The following is a 17591-nucleotide window of genomic DNA, read 5'->3' as shown; positions in this document are numbered from 1 at the left end:
ATGAGTAAGTGTTTGGTCTGATATGGTAACAAGACAGCTAAACAGTAGCTGGTTTGTGATTTCATGCATAAAACCTAAACATCAAAGACAGTGGAGCAAAGTATGGCAAGCCGACTTGGGTTAACACAGGTTAATAAGCATTAGCAAAGAGTCAGACCAGCTTCAAGTATGTATGTTTGGCCTGGGCTGAAACATAAATATGTAGCATAACTTAGAATCAGGGGTATTGGGATGGGATTCTCACTCCTAGACAACATAATCCAGTGACAAAAAGTCCAGCATTATATTGATTTGGAGAAGAGGGAAAAGCACAACATGTTTCCTTTGGGAAGCAAAATTTAACTCAAACCCCTTTGCCATTATAACTGGGTGCTAGGGACTATGTCAGCTAATCCAGAAGCAAAATTAAGCTTGGAGGTTGAAGGAACTGTTAATTATTAGCTGCCTCCACTATCTTTCTTCTTCAAGTCATATGAAAAACCCAGTTGAACAACATGATGTAGAGTTAAATTTTAACTGTTTGCTTCCTCAGAAGTAGCATCAAGGCCAAGTGGAGCACAGCAATGATACAGCAAATAGTCATTCTTTTATTATTCTGTGCTGTAGATAGCACTCTACCCATGTGCTAGAGTGTGCAAGCCCAGAACAAACAATTTACAAAAAATAGAGAATGCAGTACATCTGGCCAAGCTAATTTGAGGATATCTTTAATATTTTAATACAGCTCACACATCTAGGGATCTAGGGATATGGAGGGGGAAGGGAAAAAGAAAACCAATTCAAGCTTCTACAACCTTTTTTAATCCTGAACCACTGCAACTCAAATTTATGAGCCAGATACTCACACAGCCACCACTTCTCTCACCAAATGGACGCACAGCTGGTAAAGAACAGGGAATAAAAGAAAAAGAATAATCTCTATCAAATCAATTCCACTAACAAGGTACTGCCAACCTCATGCTGTCCTGAAGGACAGGATAACTCATTACACTAATACCACAAATTTACACCAAGCAAATACCCTTTGGACTTGTACTCCAGAAGTGTTGTGCAGGAAAACTCCAAGTTTCCTACTCTGCTCCTCCCCAGTTCCTCACAAATGAAGCTGTAACAGCACACACACTCACCTGTGTGGTGGAGCTGGAAAAAGCTGCCAGGCTTTTGGGAAGTGTGTAGTAATGGTTAGGGGAGAGAACAACTCCCCAGGTCTTTAACAGTGAAAGTGGTGGCTACCAGGTTAAAGGAGTGGACAAACAAAACTCCCAAAAAGAGAGACTAAGATACAGTGTAGAAAGTTACAAATTAACCAAACCACCAAAAAAAAAAAAAAACCACTTAGGAAACACGCCCCCTTCCCACCCCCAAAAGCCCCAAAACTCAAATCACCACATGAGTTTGAGGAAGAGCACAAAGTCACTTCAAGGACATTTCCTTCATTTAAAAAAAACCCTAACATCCAAACACATAAGAGAAAAAAAATCCTAAAATTTTTACTGACAGATTTTTCACCATTTTTCACCATTTTTACTGACAGCTTTTCAGGCCATTTCATGCAATGGTTTTAAGAACTTTTATTTTCACATCATGAACGGCCTTAAAACAAATGTCCTGTGCTGCACACTGCTACAAGCCAGTAACTTTTCAATTTGTCCCTAAGCCACTCAGACAAAAAGAAATGTAGGCTCAAAATCTACAGGCTTCCTTAAGCCGCTACTTTCTCTAAAGTGAGGAGACAAGGAAGGCCGGGCAGCTTTACTGGCAGCAGTTTTCTGTAATTTTGACATTGTATCCCTTTCTTGATTTTTCAGTTCGTGTTGAATATAGAGTTGGGTCTGTTACTAACATTGTATTTCAAGTAAGTAAAGCCCCGGTTACAGGGTAATCAGTGTTATATACACACCTAAACGTTAACAGTATATTAGAATTACTTTATACAAACAAAACCACAGACTTATAAAAGAATGACATTAAAAAAAGAGCCCTAAAACCTCTAATCAAAGACAAGCCAATCGGAACAGTAGATTTGACATACCCCATCAGGCTGGCAATCCATCAAATATAGCATCTTACTTCAGCAAAAACTGTGCCTGATGTGACACAAAATACTGGGCAAAGACACAGGTTTCACAGTGAATCTTGTCAATAAAACTAGAATATGTGGGATAGACAGTGACGCAGAGAAAGTTTAGTGTCCAACCTCGGCCTCTGGGACAACTGTCTGGATTCTAAGCTTACTACTTTACATTTGCATATGAAAAGTAAGTTCTGTTCTACTACCTGTAAAAATGAGCCACAGCTTCAGATTTAGGTGGTAATAGCAGTAAAATACATATAGTTGAATGCTAAACACATTCTAACACCAAAAATATTTTCTACAAGTTCACACACCCAGACTATAAATAGTAGTGTTAACCAAAGGAAAGATAATTTAAGAAACAAACACTAAGGTGCTTTCAGCATCCTTTAAATAAATAAAAATTACCCAAACCCTCAATCTTTGCAATCTGTTCCTAGACCCAGCTTTAATATTAACCCTCATTGTCATTCTCCAAAATTACAGATTTCGTTGTCTTGCTCTATAGTTCATATAATAAGCTTCCCTGAAATGAAAATAAACTGATGAGACTAAGAACATAAGCCTGTTTCTGTTTTAGAAATACAGATTTATTCCACTGCTACTTCCACAAAGAAATTGTATTTAATAAGACTCTAATAGATGAGTTATGGATAATAGAGTAATGGCATTGAAGAGACTCTGGACAAGGCAGGCCCTACAGGCCACTTGCAAGAAGTCAGTTTGACCTACAAAAAGAACAATAAAATCCCCAGCTTTAATGAGCTCAGACAGACAGCTAACTTCTTCAGCGAGAGCACCATTTTATGCTGTTATTTTGTGAAGAAAATTCAACAGAAAACTCAGTATTATTCAACACAGGAAGTGTCAACATATCTAAACTGCAAGAGGAATATTCTACAGAAAAGATCAATTATAGGTATAAAGCACATCAGGCAAGTGAGTAGTTTGTGGGTTTATGACACATACAGTCACATACCTGCACAATGTTACAAAGTACACATTTCATTAACTCATGATTAAAGTGCTAGTAATTCAAGCATTTGACTTGATGACTAGTATATATATATTGTATGATCCCCACCAAGATACTGTTCGAGAAACTTAAGAATTTACCTGTGGAACTAAAATAATTTATTTCCATCTCTTATCCAGGAGAGCCTGAGACTAAGCAAGCCTGGCCTCACGGGAGACACAAAGAGCAGAGTGTCAGCACAACTGGCATTGGTCACCCTTGTTATCGCTATGCACGCACTCATTTAGTCCATGGGGATCTTCTCCCAAGTATGAGGCTGTACTGGCACTGGGAATTAGAACTGTCAATTCCATTGACTAGAAATTGTTTGAATACCCAAATTGTGACTGCACCAACTCAATTATAGACCAAAACTGGGCAGTTTGGTGAGCATTTTCTCTTCCCAGTTCTTCAGCACAGACATCTGGTTAAGTTAACCAACACCAGAGAAGCATATAAAAAAACTGAATGAAACATTGACAGAAGTACTGTTATTAGTAACTAGTGGGACCAATCCTGTCTCTGAGGCAGAAGACTTGATGCAACCTTTTATCATGTCCAGTTAGCCATTAACTGTGTGAAATTCAAGTCCCTAATTAGCTTTGAACACATCTTCATCTCAAGTTACCATACTAGAGGCTTTTTACTGGTTTTTACTGGCTTTTTTCACTTTCACAACAAAAAGAGAAAAGGTCTTCCTTAGCATCTCCCCCTTCAAGAGGTGAATTCAAGACATCTTTAACAGCCCCTTGGACAGTCACCAGAGTCAAGTCTCCTGAAGTACTGTCAACTTATCAGTCAATCCACAGAAGAAAGTCAGTGCCAGCAACAAGCAAGTTAGCAGAGACGAGAAACAGAGATGCTCTTTTCAGTTCCCCAAATTCTTTTCAGAATATAAGGATTTCAAGGCTTTATTATTTCACATACACAATCCATCACTATGGCTAATAGTTGCCTGAACCCCACTGTCTAAATGTCATTTGAGAATCCTCAGAATATCCTGCCATGCCTTCTGAAGCTGCACCATGAAAGACAGGTCTCCTATCACCTCTGAAGCATTTAGACATCTGAGTTTCACCTTGTTTGTTTGCTTTGTATGTGGTGCTGGCAATGTAGGAGGCAACTGAAATAGATTTAAGAGCTGCAAATGCAGCAATGTTTTCTGGTAAGTTTATAGATAGAAGTTTCTCACACATTCCCTTCAGCATGCAGACAAGTGACAATAGTAGGACAGGCTCTCCAGAAAGCTTCATCTCCTGAAGTCCTGGTAAATCCAGGCCTCTTAAGGTAAAAGGCTAGAGGAGCCAGATAAGCTGTGCCTCATAATCTGATATGTCACCATCCTTTTCCTGAAAAGAGGGCTCACATTCAAGAGCTTTTACAGATTAACACAATGAACTAAGGCCATCAACACAGATATATACAGCAACTTTCACAGTCCATATTAAAGTGTTCACCATCAGCAGAGCAGGGGAAAGGCACTAGACAGATCAAAGGAAAAATAACAACAGAAATATTAAGTCCTATTTCCAGAAGTAATTCATATGTAAATCTAATTAAAATATATTTATACACAAAATATATTTATATACATAAACTATATACATATATATAATCACAATGCTAACAATGCGTCTTACAAATATCATCCGTAATATCTGGGAAGGAAGGTTTATAAAGTGTTGGTTGTGGCCTTTATTTTGATAGTTTATCACTGTATTTCTTAATTATTTCTGAACACAGATTATATGTCAGTTTAATCCTATGGAGCTAGCCCCTGACGTAAGAATTAAAACCTTTTCCTTTATATACACTAGCAGATTTTGTCTGATTCTCCAAGCAATTGACACCACCATAAAGCAGACAAGATTTCAGCAAAGTTAAGATCTTTTATACCTTCATAGACATATTTTTTCTGGGATATCAGGACAGTTGTGGAGGGGAAATGGTCAGAGAGGGAAGTATACCATAGATATCTCATTTATTCAGGACAGTTTGCTTTCTGTATGGTTTTAGAATTCAGAAGCGCTGAATGTAAAACAATAATGCACATAGTTCCATAGCATGTTTCTTAAACCACACTGATTTCAAGACATACTTTAAAAAAAAAATTGATTCCTGACTGACAGAACATATGCTTGCAAGTGTTTAAAAAAAAAGTCTCATTAAAATCAAGAAGCTGAAAACAAAAGCCAGAGAAACAGGCTTAAAGACTATTGGGCATAGACAGATACCCTCAGCTTTAGCCTTTCTTCCAAAAGGAAGACTAGGATTCACCGAGAAGTGGACCCCAACTGGACCCCAATTTCCAAAACACAACCTGTGGAGTGGCACATACACCTACACAATAGCAATGAAAAGGAAAAAGAGAGGCCTGTTTAGCTAAAGGATTATTTATATAGATGCTTTTCAGAGTACCCTATTGGCAAATCTAGTCATAGGTTCTGCTGGGGAAACTGAGCAGAAAGGGGATGCGGGGCAAGGACAGAGCAGAGGGGCCGGCAGCGGGTACATGACATTCTAGGACAAGAATCAGAGCAAAGAAACCAGGCCACTTGTCCAAGAGCCAGACTTGAGTTCATGCCTGATTTTTCTTTCCTGGTGCCAAGTGCAAATAGAACTGCTACGGAGGACACATTCATCCTCCAGACAGGACAGAAGGAAAGAAGCTTCTCATGTTATTCTCACTTATTCTCTTCAGAGCACGGTCACGGAAGACGCTGAGAATGTAAAATGGGGCAGCTGACAGAAAATAGTAGGTCTCACCTGTGAAATGCCACCTCAGAGAATAAGGGTCTATAAATGAGAAATATCTGTGGAGAGACACAAGAGTGTCTCATCACACCTTCAACCCCTGCTCCCCACATTCCCCAACTGAAAGGAAGATGATGCCAACACAGAGCATAAGGAGGGGAGGTTTGCAGGAGTGTCTTTGGAAATAGGGAGAGGGATGTGGGAAGTAAGACTGGCAGATGGTAACTGAAGGCAAATGCAGTTTAAGTCCTACAGAGGAAGAGATTTTTAGCAGCTGTACAGAGGCCTGCATTACAGAAAGAAAAAAATAAAGACAACAGTCCTCCCTCCTCCCTGTTGCATTGGAGAAATGCCAGAAGCATTTTGCTAAAGTTCACATAAGCATGGGGGAAATGGAACTTCAAACATCTGGAGTATGGAGGTCAGACAGCGCTGCAGAAGCAGCTGGCCCTGCACGCAGGAGGCAGCTGTCTGCCAGGACATCAGTCGAGTGAAGGGAAGAGGTGGGATGGGTCTGTGGCTAGAAGCAAGAGCCTGGAAAACAGCAGATTGAAGTTCTATTCCTGGCTCTGCCAGACTTCCTGTGCTACGCCAAGCAAGTAACTTTGCTGCTTGGGCCAGCTTCTTGGAGCTGTGCACCTGCAGCAGCACTGAGAATAGACACAGACAGAGTGTAGGTGGGCACAGGTACAGGCACTGCTGCCACAGCTGCCTGCTCTGACCACAGTGAAACAGAGAAAGTTACCCCAGATTTCTCTGCAAAACACCTTCCATCTGTGCTTTTAATTGCTAATGAAAATGCACAAGTGAGTTACGGGTCACACTTCCTGTGCTTTGGCAAACTCTACTTGAAGATTTTAACCATCTGAGCAAACCAAACAGACACATGGTGCAGTTTGGTTTGTGCATTATGAACATTATTCTTTAAAAAAAAAAAAGCCCTCTAATGATCTCTGATACATGTTCATGGGGAGCACAACAAATTTTTGTATTCTAGATAACTTTTTATTTATTTCAAATTTAACTGCTAGTTCAACACTTTCTTCAAGAGGTTGAGTACAATACACAGGTAGAAAAAAAAAAGCATCATTAATGCAGATCTCTGTGAGAAGACACAGAGAAGGGGAGATGGAGAGATTATTTGCATTTATCTCTACCTGCCTTCTAAAATCTATGGTTTTTGAGCATCACATGTTGGGAATAGAGAGAGAGAAAAGTAGCTTTCATGGTGCTATTCCCTGTTCTGAACACAAAATCCCTGATCACTCTAGAATATGCTTTCCAGTATTTGCAGGAGATTCAGCTGTGGCTGAACCCCACCCCCCACCACTTCATAACCACTGCACGACAGGAAATACAGACCCAGCTCTACATAGATCAAAAACACAGCATATGGCAAATTAACAACTGGTAACCATCTACTTGAGTTTCACACTGTACAACAAACACTTTTTTGAAAGTCAGTTCTCTTACTCAGTCCTCCCTCTGACCCACCATCTCCCCTTCACCAAGACAGGGTTCCAATAAAAGAACCAACAAGATACATCCCCTCTCCTCTACTGTTCTACACAGGGAACCAATCAGACACTTCAGTGATTAACTAACACCAGTTGCTAATTAAAACCAGTCTTTAAAGCGGAAGACACTGCAAAAGAGAAGTGTTTCAACTGTAGAATCCTACTGATACATTTTTGACAAAACAACATTTGGGATGTGCAGTCATAACGTGTTACGTTTGTATTCAGTCTTAAAAAGCAGATAAATGCTTTTGATTATGTGAAGTCAAAATCCGAACTGCATGCGGGAGTGTATTTCAGTACATGAAATTAGATTTTAGTAACTTTTTTTTAAATGGGTATTCCTGAAGATATGCACACATGAGGAGGCTCCTTTAAAAAAAAAAAAGAAGCGGCAAAATATGCTTATGCACGCTCCTACATAAGAGTTGCAGCATTTTAAAGTGGTTGAATGAGTCCCTCTTTTCCTTACGGGAAGCAATGCACTTGTCTAGAATTAAACAAAACATACAAACCTAAATATATTTTTGACTGAAGGAAAGCACACGGACAGAAAGGAAAAATGAAAACGGCTTCTTCAGTAGTTTGGACTCACTAAAGAACCACCATGGGAGTAGAACAAAATTGTATGTCAAACGAAAAGCATTTTGTGTGCCAAAAAAAGCAGTGTCGTAGGAGATGAACATGTGCAATTGCAAAGAGCACTGCAGGTGGCTGAAAAGGAAACCATCTAAAAAAAGCTTATAAAAAAATAAACTCAACAGAACAAGCTGGAATTTTCTGAAAGTTTGTCTAAGGTAAGGAGCCGTAACAATGACAAGTCAGGATGCTCATGCCTGAACAAAAAACAGCCCAAAGCCAAATCCCTCACATTCAGTTGTAACTCGGCAAGTCAAACTGGGGAGGGGATGAGACACAACCTTCACCAAGAGAAAGGGAGGTAATATTGCCTTAGCTCTAATTTATCACCTCTTTAGTGTCTTATTTTATCATCTCTACTAGCAAAATAAAATACTTTCCAAAAATAAAGTTTATGTTAAATGCATTATTCTCATTTGTCACATGTATTTGCTTGAATGTTTTCTGCATTAATTTTCACATACTTTCCTTAAAACAAAAAAAACTGCCAACCACCAAACAACCAAAACCAACAAAACTCGCATATTACACAAAAATGCCTCTCCCAGGCACCCCACTTCTCCATGTGAATTCAGGGCCTACGAAGTGTCTAAGATTGACAGTCCTAGGACAGACCACTTCCCTAAGACATAAAGCAGAGACAACATATGTTGGAATGATGCTGGGTATCTTCTAACCACCTACCGACATAGTTATGATTACAAATCAACCAGGGCACAATGTTATTTCTATACCTCTTTGACCATATGCCATCTGATGGCAGTGATATAAGCTAGTGGGAGATGTGCTAGTTTTCAGCTGGGTCAGCACTGCACCAAGGCTAACTTGTAGGTATTCATTAAACAGACATCACATGGCTGAAGGCTATACTATCTGCACCACAAAACATCTTGGCTTAGTGCCACGAACACAGCTTACCATACATCAAACGTCTTTTTATCTTCTTTTGTTTCCTAAATGTTCAAAGGCTGAAGATTGCAGCTTGTTCAGAAGAGAATTACTAAAGTTCCAGATTTTTTCAAGATTTTTTACAGAAACGTAAGCAAGCCTCTATGGCAAACAACACTATGAGGTGCTACTCCAGTGGAGGGATACCCAGCAATGGCCATTTTTTTCCTCTTGTCCCCATTGCAAGAGACTCATTCTCACTCCCCACTGCAAGATGAGACTCACTGCCTGTGAGTCTTATCGGTAAAATAAGGTGGCAGGAACAACCCTCAGCCACTACAGATTCCACTTACAAGTTTTCAGTATACTTATTCCACTTTATAGTTAACTTAGTATCTATACTACTACCGTCAGCATATTATTGCAGTAAAGAGTTCTTCCATGTCACTTAAATATTAAAACAACAAGGATCTGACAAGCTCATCACTTTTGTTTTCAAAAGACAAATATAGACCAAGACAGTTCAACTTTCTGATGCAGCCTCTCCTTTCTCAAATCCCCTTCAGTAAGCAGCTATCCTTTCTGAAAGTACATCAACACAGGACAAGCTTAGAAGCATCATGAACTTCCCTCAGCCCAAACTTCTTCTGAAAGCCCAGTTTCCACAGTATTGCACATGGAAACCTATTAAGATACTCTAACAAAAAAGAAGAGTTAACAAAAATTCCCTCACATATTTCCTAAGACTGCGCTACTATTTTGGACTGAGTCATACAGACTTCTTGTAATTTGGGATATATTAAGTAAAAGCAGAAGACAGACAATCAAATCACAAGTATGTATGACGTTTACCAGTCTAACAGGGTGGGGAGGAAGGGCCAGGGCAGAGATGGAATTGCTAAGACTGCTCTACTTCTCCATTGCCATTTTTATTTCCACACACAACTCAAACAGGAAGTTGCACATTGTTTCTGTAAATGGATTTCCCTTAGCTTCCTACTCTTGGCCACGACTGATATGAAATACTGCAATTACATCTGTTGGTAACATCCAGATGGCCTCAACAGTCCCAGCAGCGCTTAGCCCATAACGAGCCAGCAAAATCTTACCCAGCAAAATGTTTTCTGACTACGGCAGGGCACTATGGCAGAGGACCTTGGCCCAAGAAAAAACCGTGCCATCAGTCAACCCCTCCACCAGGACCACATCTCAGACTTGCACATGCATGCACTCAGAATGAGATCTTTGCTGGGTCCTGTGCAAGTGCACATGAACACAAACACTGCACCTTGATGGTAGGTTGAAAGACAATACAAGTCTTGAACAGAAAGTCTTGTGTGTAGACACAGAGAGGAGTACACTACTATGTTCCTGCTGCTGAATGTGCTATCCTGCTATCGCTACAGTAAATTCATTAGTTACACTGACCATGTGCTCAGAAATTAGCCATTTCCACTGTGCAGTTATTAGTATAATGATTAAATCTGATTGCAAAGGCTTGGAGAGAAGATCATCAGCCATTGGAGATGATACACAGAAAGAAGCCAGTTGAAGGAAGCAGCCAGTAGTCTGCAGTTTTCAAGGCCTTGCCTCCAGGATAATTGAGCCCACAATTCAGGGCGTAAGGGGCAGAGAACAAAACACTGTCTGGAACAAGAGAACGTCAGGAAAAAAGGGACTGGACATCTCCTACTGTCACTTTAGACAAAAGTTAGAGATACACTACAGAAATACTGACCAATTAAGTGTTTACACATGAGGAAGGTAGACTAGTGCCCTGGTAAAGGTGCTCCAAACACTGTGGTGGGTTACAAGCCTCTGAACGGCACCACAGTGTTTCAAGAGGCAGCCTTAGCACTCACTCCACAATAACAACCACCATGGACACTGACCTGTGCAGTACTGGACAGCTAAACACACACTGAAGAGTCACTGAATGTCTGCAAGAAAACTAATTGCACAAGAAAGTGATAGAGATCAATATACTGCTACAGCTACCTTAATCAGGGAGGGAGGTGTTGGTGAGGAGACAAATATCTCCCTGAGAGATGAAGGGGTACATGACAACACAGTTCAATGGACTACAAAAAAGACAGCTGTGCAAACTTCTGTGGCCTGTCTCCTCCCCACTGCTTTGGTAAAGTCTGGTTTTCCTAAGCGAGGTCAATGAACTTTTTGAATTTAAACTGCGTATATCCATTCAGCAGTATAGAGTGCGTTTACTCACAGAAGTATATAGCTAATATAAACAACAACCATGCATTTGTTTTAAGAACAATGAAGAAATCTAGGCAAATGGGCAGAAGGGGAAGAGTACACAGTAAAGTTATCTTTATCTGAGTAAGATCTGCAGACTGTTCACAGTCTTTTTTCCCAGGATGTTTTGCTTAAATCACATAATTATATGCAGAACCTCTGATTTCTAAAAATGCATTTGGAAAAATTCACACCACATTTTCTTTATTCAGTTTCAACTCATTAGATGATGCTTTTCAATATTCTCAAAGTAGTTGGCCAGTCAGTAGCATTCTCTTAAATGTACTCTAGGCAAACACTTCACATGGAAATCAATATTTAAAAAGTTTTTCAAATAGTTTCCAAAATACTAAATATGTTAGATACACTTATCCCAAGCAATTCAGCCAGCTCTAGTATGGAGAACCTCTGAAGAATTTCTGCATTGACTAAAGGTCTACACATTTAATGCAGCCCAAGGAAATACAGTCTCATAAAGATGTTGAGTTGAAAATAAAATGCCAGCAACTTAGAGTTGTGGTCCCCTCAATCTCCTTTTGCTCCCCTGTCTAGAGGTCTAGAAATAAGAAGCAAGTTAACTGGGATTGAAGCTTGATATTCTCTGCCAGCTCAGGGGCACGGCACACTGCAGTGCAGGAGGAATGCTTCAAGCAGCAAAATCCCCAGTGACTGAACTTGAATTTCTCTCAGTGAGAGCTTACGGAAACCATCCCCCGCTTCCTGAGCTTTTTGTTATTTGTTAATGTGCCACAGCCTGTATTCAGAAGAGGGAAAAACTCGTTATATAAACCAAAACACCATGGACACCCCCAGAAGTTCTCTCCTCCAGTTTTAGCATCCAGATGCCAAGAGTACTGTCAAATGCTACCACTACATCAGGAGTGTTTAAAAGTTGTAATATACTGAGAACTTCTGTTGCCAGCTGTCATGCTACAGTCAAAATAAGGCACTAATGGACATGTCTACAGGTCACAAGGATGAACACCATTCATAACACAGCATGTTAATGTTGTGATATGCTTAATAATACACCAGTTTAGGAGGAGGCTAAAACAGTAATACATGAGTGGCAAGCAGACCATCCTCAGTGTGCAGAGTGGAACTAATAAAATAAAGGATTTCTAGTTCCTATCAGCTTACAGGCTTATAACTCTGTCAGTGCTGTCCCTTACCATGAGATTTAGGCTGTCTGAAGAAACTAAACCAAAATTCAGTGACATAGGTAAGAGATTAGACAGTTACAAAAGTCTAACTTGTTTCAGGCCTTTTGACTGGACCCATCTCTTTATCGTAATGATCCATAATGACGTGAAGTTAGCACATTTTTGTTAGGACTTAGAGGTTTCTCCATTTCCCAAATGGAGATTGTTCTCAGTTACTTCCGCATCTCACTCATCACCACAGCAGGCAAAAAGTGCCTGGAGATGGAACACTGGAATAACAAATATTTCTACTATCCTTCCACTCTCAAATGACATGTTTCATTTGCCAACACACACACACACACAGATCAACTGCATAATTTCAAGTTAAGTTTCTTTTTTTTTATCTAAGTTTTAATTAGAAGCTCAAGAACTATTTAGAAAAATAAACAAATTGCTAGTCCACACAAGCTGGCATGTTATTAGCTTACCACACACTGCCTATGAACTGTTAGAGAGAAAAATATGTACACTGCTCAAAAACTTCAGTTAACACCTTTTTCAGCCTAGCTTAGGAAACAAACCTTATCCACTGTACAACTCATGTCTTTTAGTCCTGTTGTACATCTGGTCATTGCTGTAACTTGCTCAATACTTGACTTAACAACACACATAAGAAAATCCTATAAATGGACAAAGAAGGATCAGCTTCCCAAAGACGACGTTTATCTCCTTTCCAGTCAGATAAAGGTTGATTTGTGGTTTGAAGGCTTATCCTACAACCTTATACAGCCTAGTTCAAAACTATAACTTAAAATGAAGAAAAAAGCAATCCTATAAGACACTGAGTTCAACAAGGAAGCAGAATTTCCTACATGCAAATCAAGCCTTTCAGTTGTTATTCAATTTCCTTGTTCTTGTATTTTCAAACGATGGCCCAGCTGACCTTTCCTGAAGCAATGATTTGGTTTACTATTTCCATCACGATCCCAGTTAACTCTAAGGTCCCCATCCTACTTGTTCTTACTTTGTATAGAAGCCTAATAGCTTTTAATCACACCCTTGTTGCTCCTGGTTTTGCCATATACAGGAATTTGAGATAGCATTACAAGATCAGGTTGACAAGACATTATTTCTCTCTTGCAAGCAAAGACAGAGAAGCCGGTCAGAGAAATAGCAAGGTATGCTTCGATCCTGGTGTGAGATCACACTGAATTGTACTGATGGACCCACTGTAAATAATCACCCTAGGACAACATGCAAGGGGAAAAAGCAAGTGCTTTTAGGCATGAACAACTAAAGCTACAAAACCACAGCACATGAGCACTCACACCAGGATACATTCAGCAAAAAGTCATAGTTATTCAGCAGATTCTCAAAGAGGAAGCAAACAACATACAAGACCTATGATTCTATGGTCAGATACTACTTACATTTTTGTGCCCAGAGGATATAATTAGGCACACTATTAGGCAAAATCATTAAATAATGTAATTATTTGTTGGAACCAGAAAGTAATGCTAGAAAGGACAATGACAGCTTTAGTAATCTATTTTTTGAAATTAAGGAAGAGGCAGACCTATTTTATGGTGGTCATTTCTACATCTGTAGTGAGTATTCCAAATGGAAATTATAATAAAAGTGTTCTCTGCATGTATATGACCTGTAAGCTTTTACAAGACATGCACTACAGGTATCAATAAGTCCCAGAAGAGGACCCTGCCAATAAAGAGAATAAAGTCAAACCCAGCAGCATCATAAAAAGTGGCAGAGCATTTGTGCTGACTTGTAAAACACGCATGTAAACCATTACTTGGTTTTCCATCTGCAGATCAACATTAACTAAGCACTTACGTGCCCCAGCAGAAAGCACCAAGCAATTCCCCAATTCCCTTCTGAAAGGCACAAGAAGTCCAGCCACAAGCACCCAGCAGGTTATGTTCATTTGCTTGAGTGGTAGACTATGAAGAGGGGCAGCTTCAATGATGCAGTACAACCAAGACTCATCTGTTCCTCAATAAGTGTCTTGTACTTGTTTTTCCCCTCCTTTCCCCCAAATACAGTCAGCTCAAGCATAACACTGTACAGCTGCCATGAAAACCAATGTCCCACATGGCTGTGTTGGATGGTACGGGCATGGCAACTGACTAAATGCTTCGGTAGCTGATCGCCTTCTGCTGTATTAGCACAATGTTCTTATCATCACCTCATACTCTGCATTTATGCAACTAAAACACTGTCAGACATAACAAAACTTTCATTCAATGTAAACCAGGAGCTATTCACATGTGAAGAATGCTGGTTTACCAAGACTTGAAATAGAAGGAAAATTAATTTCAGGTAACAACCTAACCAGAAGCATCTGAAGAAAAAAGACTCCTTGAAAATCCAATATGTGACTTAATAGCAGGTTAGTGACGTGATTCATCTACGTGGTATAACTTCTAGATATGAGGGGTTTTCATTAAAAAGACTGCACAAACACCAATGACTCCTTTGATGCACAAAATTATCAAAAAGGCCTTTCAGAGTAATGTTCACAGCCCTGGGATTTTTTGCTTTGATTTCAGAAAACAAGAGGCTGCATCGGGCCTCTTAATTTAGTACTTAAAGAGGTATCTAGAGCTTACAGCCAAATACTCACTGAGCAGTAAGGAGGCTTTAATGGTCTAAAACACATTGAAAACTATGCATTCGGACTGTCCTTTCACCGGACTTTGGAACGGGAATAAGCGTATGAAGGAATTCATTACAGTCAATGGCTATTAAAGTTAGCAATTTCTCCCATTCCCCAAAAATATGTTCAAAACCCTGCATTCCAGTTTTCTTCTTCAAAACAGCTGCTCTGCCCCCATCACAGAAAGGCCCTCATAGGTGTATGTAACTATCATGGGCAGGTTTGTTTTGATTTTTTTGTTGGTCATGTGCTGGGGATTTTTTTGAGTGCATCAGCTGAACTGCACAGAAATCAGATCCTGTGTGAATTCATTCGTGGACATGAAGGGAATTTCTCAACAGAACAGCTGACAAGGTAACCCTTACACATTATACTACATTCTGAGCAATTTATATATATCATGTAGAAGCTGATATGCACAAAGTTAACAACAATTTTCATAAGCAGACAGATAACCAGAGCAAGCACAGTGCAACTTCTCGAGCCTTGGCCTCTATCACAGAGAGAACAGGAAGAACAGGATGTGAAGCAAAGGCCACAGAGATAACTGTCAGTACTTTATTAGGAGAGGGAACGTCACCCAAGGCAAGGTTAATCTAAACAAAAGGTACAAGCTTATTTGCCATATTTAGAATATTTGTGTCTGTGACAAGCACAAGCAATTCAAGGGAACCAGATAGAAGATCCTTTCTTTCTACTGTATACAACATAAGATGATGCTCTAGTTCCTGCAGATACTTTTGGTCTCTTCATGTACTTTTGGATGTGTGGAAGTGGAGCTTATAAGAATTTGTAGCCATGTGGTGGCAGTTTCTCCCCTGACTTCATAATTGTCTGCCCCACTGACCAATTACTTCCTATAACTTAGAATGTGCCTTGCAAGGATACCAAGTCAACTTTTAGGATATACCTAGCTAGTGCAGTGTAACACTGAAAAGAGTCAAGGCAGAGGGTAACCTGTTCCAGTGCTCCAAGATAAAAACAATTTTCCCAACTCCATGTACTAACCTGCTGAGCTTCAACTTGTGGCTAACTGTTCAACATTACACTGTCACTACCAAGTAAAAGACTAACTGCAGAGACAGACAGGCTCACGTATTCATAAGCTACTGCTTTCTCTTTGTCAGATCAAACAAACACAACTCCTTCGACCTCTCCTTGTAGGCTGCATGCTCCATGCCCCTGACCATCTCAGCATCCCTCTCTCCTGAACTATCTCCACTTTCCTAAATCACTCCTGAGCAAGGCAGGGGTGACAAAAAAAAACAACCAAACAACCAAAAAAAAAAAACCCAGGGACACAGTGCTCCAGATGAAGTCTCATCACTGTAGAGCAGATAATAATCACTGCTTTTCATCTGCCAGCCACACTCTTCCCAAGGCAGCCCTGCCACGCTGCTTCACTTATTCAGATGGCCTCGTGTTGTTGGCTCATGCCCAGCACAGCACCCATCAGCACACCAGCTTCTTTCCAGCACATGGTTACTCAGAGTCACCTCCCACCAGGGTTATTCCACGTAAGGTGGAGGGCCTTGCACCTTACCCAGTTTCCCAAGGATTTTGCTGGTTCAATAACGCTCCTCTGTACTGAAGCTCTGCCATTCAGCATATGAATCACCTTTCCTAATTTAGAGTTATTCCCCAATTTGTTGAGGACATGTTTTATGTTCTGAATGGTCTCCAAAGAATGTTCTGAATAGTGTGGGCTCCAGTACTGACCCTGCTTGTTAACAGCAATCAACCATTTGCTAGTTCTGGTTAATTTGCTTTCCAGTTAACAATTTTTTTCATCCAGCCCATATGTTCTTCAGGTGAGAGAGAAAGGTCAGGGTTTTAAACATTTTCTTTTTAAAGAGGTAACTTCAGGGTAAAAGTACCTGGACAGCTGTACTTTCGAAGCACAGTCACCACTAAGAGGATCTGGAAAGGTCTTTTGTTCCCATCTGTAAGTGTACTGAAGTACTTCACATAATTGCTTGTTCCTAGGCATGACCACCCACATTTGTTAGCACGATTTGTTACATTTTCTATCCTCTTTCTACTTCTTAGCTTTCAAACATGAAGTTAAACTGTGTTGTGATCATACACCACAATCTGTAAATGCAGTATCACATTAATCCAAAGTACATGCACACTCTGAAAGTTCTTTCCCACAAACTCAAACATCAAAAATCCCCACTGCACATGCATTGCCTTATGCCTCTTCAAGCATCAGAGACCCGCTGAGAGTTTAACAGCTCTTGTGCTCCCCTTCCCTGTCATCAGATACCAACTTGCTACCACTTAGGAGCTCACTCCTTCAAACCCCAGAACATCTTCAGCAGAGCTTCTCTGAAACCTCATCCACACCAGTCCTGACTGGTTGCTCACTCAACGGAAAAGGCCTTCGTATTTGGGGGTGGTGTCTATGTGGGGTTCAACACAGGCTGCAGCAGTAAGTTTCAGAAGGCCTACAAGAAGACATCTGCATACCTGCACTGTTGCCCTGACTTTAGCTAGACAACCACACAACAGAAACATTTGGCTTTCTGCTTCCATGCAACACTTGAATTACGCGTGCAATTAATTAGACATGGATTGTAACAGGCAAGATTCTTCTGAACTAATTCAGCGTTTTTGGGGTTTTTTT

The 17591-nt window shown here is 40.2% G+C and overlaps 1 protein-coding gene across 5 annotated transcripts in view; it reads right to left on the bottom strand.

Annotated features, from left to right (window-relative positions):
* The window catches only part of ABI1 (abl interactor 1), a 77933-nt gene that overhangs the window by 31878 nt on the left and 28464 nt on the right, over nucleotides 1-17591 (bottom strand). The gene's annotated exons all lie outside the window — the stretch shown is intronic.

Source organism: Pipra filicauda, unplaced genomic scaffold (genome assembly GCF_003945595.2).
Source record: "Pipra filicauda isolate LSUMZ 115617 unplaced genomic scaffold, ASM394559v2 scaffold1_size10287979_pilon, whole genome shotgun sequence".
Lineage (NCBI taxonomy): Eukaryota > Metazoa > Chordata > Aves > Passeriformes > Pipridae > Pipra > Pipra filicauda.
Note: the sequence above shows the minus strand (reverse complement) of the source record. Positions and strands in the feature narration are given on the sequence as shown.